Source organism: Miscanthus floridulus, chromosome 7 (genome assembly GCF_019320115.1).
Source record: "Miscanthus floridulus cultivar M001 chromosome 7, ASM1932011v1, whole genome shotgun sequence".
NCBI lineage: Eukaryota > Viridiplantae > Streptophyta > Magnoliopsida > Poales > Poaceae > Miscanthus > Miscanthus floridulus.
Window position 1 is genome coordinate 98,127,045 of NC_089586.1, and position 3,707 is coordinate 98,130,751.

Below are 3,707 nucleotides of genomic sequence, written 5' to 3' on the forward strand. Positions count from 1 at the left end.
GCTCATAGCACCATGCGAGGGGCGCGCTAGGATAACACCACTCTCCAGCCACCCGACGCTGCTCACCGCCATGCTCGACGGGCACGCCGGAGCTACGGGAGAGCCACGATCCCCTTCGCTCGCAACTCGAGCGTCCACTGACGGGGCAGAGGAGCTCTCAACGTCTTCACTGCCGGCGGAGGCAGCGCCCGCACTGCCGGTGGAAGATAAAGCCGGCGCGATCAGCGGGGCTCCGTTTTTCTTTTTCTTTTTCTTTTTCACAGGTGCTCGAGATACGGCGGTGCCCTTCCTCTTTTTGGATTCGGCCTCCGCTGTAACATTCTTTGCGTAGGCTTTCTTCTTCTTCTTTTCAATCGAGGCCAAGACCTCAGCAGGAACTTCGTGCTCCCGATATATGATACCGACCTCCTCGAAAACTCTATTAAGCCGTGGCATGGTGCCCGCCACAGCCATCCAAGACGTGTACTCACGCTCGGACATCTTGCCAACCAGTCCTATGGCGGCTTCCTCGACTTCGGAGACGAAACCGTCCTCCGTCACCCCCTTCCCCAAAGACTGACCAAAGTGGGGGAACGGAATCCCGGCCTCCGGCCCGAAGATGGGGACCTTGACCTGTTCCAGCTGAAAAGCTAGGTTGTTTTTGCCTAAGGGCTAGTAGTTGGAGGCCATGATCTCCTCCACCAGATTGCGACCACTAGAGTAGCGGCACGTGGCCGCAAAAGCCCGATCACAGGCCTCCCGCGTCGGAGACACCTCCTCCGGCGGATCCACGCGCGTGTGTGGCGCCATCTCCTCCATCCGAGAAGTCAGTGGATACTCCGAGACTTCCTCACCATCCTCAGTTGTGCTGCGGACCCCATAAGTCTTCACGTAGAACCATTGCTCGAGCCAGCCGCGGTCCCACTTGCCCTTCTGGCAGAAAGATATCTCCAGACGATCCACGCCTTGGTTCCTCTTGGACATGAAAGTGCAACTACCGTACTGATAGGTCACTTCCACCTCCTTGCCATCTCGCACCTCCTTCTTCCTCTTCGGCTGCTTCTGCAGTTCATTGTACATGCAAAAGGTGTCCACATCTGGCTCGGCACCATAAGAGACGCACGCCCAGCAAAACTTGCTAAGAGTCAGGAAAGCAGTGGGAGTCAGATGATGGAGCTGAACGTTGAAGGTCTCCAACACTCGGCGGAGGAAGGGAATGTACGGAAATCGGAGGCCGTAGGTGAAGAAGTCCCGAAACACCACCTCGTATCCTTCCTCCGGCTCCGGAACAGTCTGACCCGGCGGAGGGATCTTCACCCGGGAAGAAGGAAAACATGACTCCTTCAGCATCTCCGTGATTGCCTCCTCAGTAATAGAGGACAGGCCGAAGTCCTAAGATTTTATCGCCATGTCCCCGGAGTCCGCAGCAACTAGGTCTCCGATGGACGCAGAGACGCTCCCCAAATCCTCCTCCACCAGCTTTTCCAACTCCAACGCGGAGGCAGAGGCAAGCATGCACTCCTCAAAGCGTGCACCCCAGCCGACGGCCCTAACACCGAGAAGGTGGCGGTAGGGTCCAGAGAAGGCGGGCCAGTGAGTTTGGGCAGAAGCGGAAAGGAGAGCCACTGCGACAGCAACCTAAGCGTGAGACGCGAACAGAAAGACGGAGCGAGCAAGGGCAGCGAGAGGCGAAAGCGAAGAGGGCAGAGAACGTTTTCTCGGACGCAATGAAAGCGAGTGAGCGGTGTGGGGGGGACCCCACCACCAAGAGCACCCTTATATAGGCAGCGGGCACAACGGTCATCTCTGGAAGTTTCGCCCGCTGCACAACGGTCACCTCAGAAAAAATCACGGAGAACATAACGGACACTGACACAGCGGGAACGGCCGCGACGTGGGGCAACGGCTACATTTGCCGCCCAACGGCTATTTTCGACGAGACCAACGACTACGCCAGAGCGGGCCAGGGGGGAAGTAGCGGGGTCTCGCTCGAAGACGCCGAAAGTGGCCTCCGCCCCCGCGCACGCCTTCGGCTAAGGCATTTTGAGCTCACGGCATGCTCTGGCGAACCATGGTCTCAAAATGGGGGAACTGTTGTAGCATGGCTCCTGGCGGGTGGCCAAGGCGTCTTCGAGCGGGCGGAGACCGGCGCTGACTAGGAGATTTCTCGACCATGCTCGAGGGGTCATCACGGACTCCGCCGAGGCCAGGCACGCACCCCGCCGACCGCTCAGGCGGGCGTCTCCGGTATTACGGGCGGAGGCAGCCTTATCTCTAAACTAACCAAACGAACTATTTTGCCCAAGTGTGCACAGGTACTCAAGCGCGGGCGCTCGCGGTGGGCGCAAGCGCGCCAGCATGGCTCCTGCTCGGCCGGGCGGAGACCTACAGATGATGTCTCCGCCTGGACCGGCGGGGACCCTCCAAGGCAACGGCGCGCCACTAAGGGCGAAGGCTCCGAGGCCAGGGGCCGGGCGGAAACCAGCTGGTGATGTCTCCGCCTGGACCGGCGGGGACTCTCCGAGGCAATAGCGCGCCCCTGAACGCGAAGGGCAGCGGCGCGCGGAGAGCGTCTCCGACCGCCCGGCGGAGGCCCGCCAAGGGAGCGGCGCGCCGTGGGGGGCGAAGGCCGGCGCCGGGGAGCCAGGCCTTTGGGCCGAAGACCAGCTACAGTGGGCCGACCGCTCGTGGAGGCCCATTGCTTAGAAACGGTGTGGCGGGACTGCCCCACGAATAAAAGGCTAGCAGCAGAATATTCCAGGAATATACTGTAGTAGTTGAGGAGCATTGTAATAAATTCTGTTATGTGGTAGTTGAGTCCTATAAATAGGGGACACTTGTAACCATAGAGAGTTGGTTGGTGGATGAATTAATGAAACCTTAACTTCTCGTGCCATTCCCTTACTTTCCACTATTCCCCCTGTCGCTCGTATTCCGAGCCTCCGCCCGAGGCTGGCTGTCCGACGAGCGGAGGCCCTGGTCTTCGCCACGCAGGTTGAAACCCCTAGTTTCAACAGGTGGGGTGAGCAAAAATTTGGGTTCGGGGGCAGGTCCAGATTACCACCCGAACCAAGTTCGGGCCTGGGCGGGTTTTCCTCTCAGGTTTCGGGGGCGGGTCCGTGGACGCTCCACCCGACCCGTTGCCATCCCTGGGTACAGTGAACCCAAACCGAAGGACAGCTATCACCTATCATCACAGCACGAACAGCGGCAAAATGGGGAAAAGCGGAAAGCAGTCACGAATAACAGCGAGAGGGCCCCAAATCGGAATGTCGGATGAACACCTAGACCTGGTTCAGTAGACCACGATGGGGTCCATCAGATTCCCGAACTGAAAATGCCTTCCGCGGTTCCGCCCTCCCGACGCAGGCGCATAGACGGCTTTGTAGACCTCGACCACCACCTCCAGGTGGGCCAGACCCCTTCTTCTCCCTTTAAATCCCCGGCGTACACGCGAAACCAATTGGGAAGGGCCGCGGCGAGCAGCAGCGGGGGCGGAGTGGGTAGTGCCGCAGTGGAGCGGCGAGGGTCGCCCCTAGAAGCCGTAAGCCCCCTCCCTCACTCCAGAACCTTCTAGAATGCACACGAACGGTCGAACCCCACTGCGGCCTTGCTGTGTTTGGGGGCGGAGGTTGATCTCGTGCGCTTGCTCCGCCATGGTGTCCCGTGGTTGGTTGGTTCAGTGTTGGGGTTGCCGTCTCGTTTCTGATCGAGCGGGGGTTCTGCGT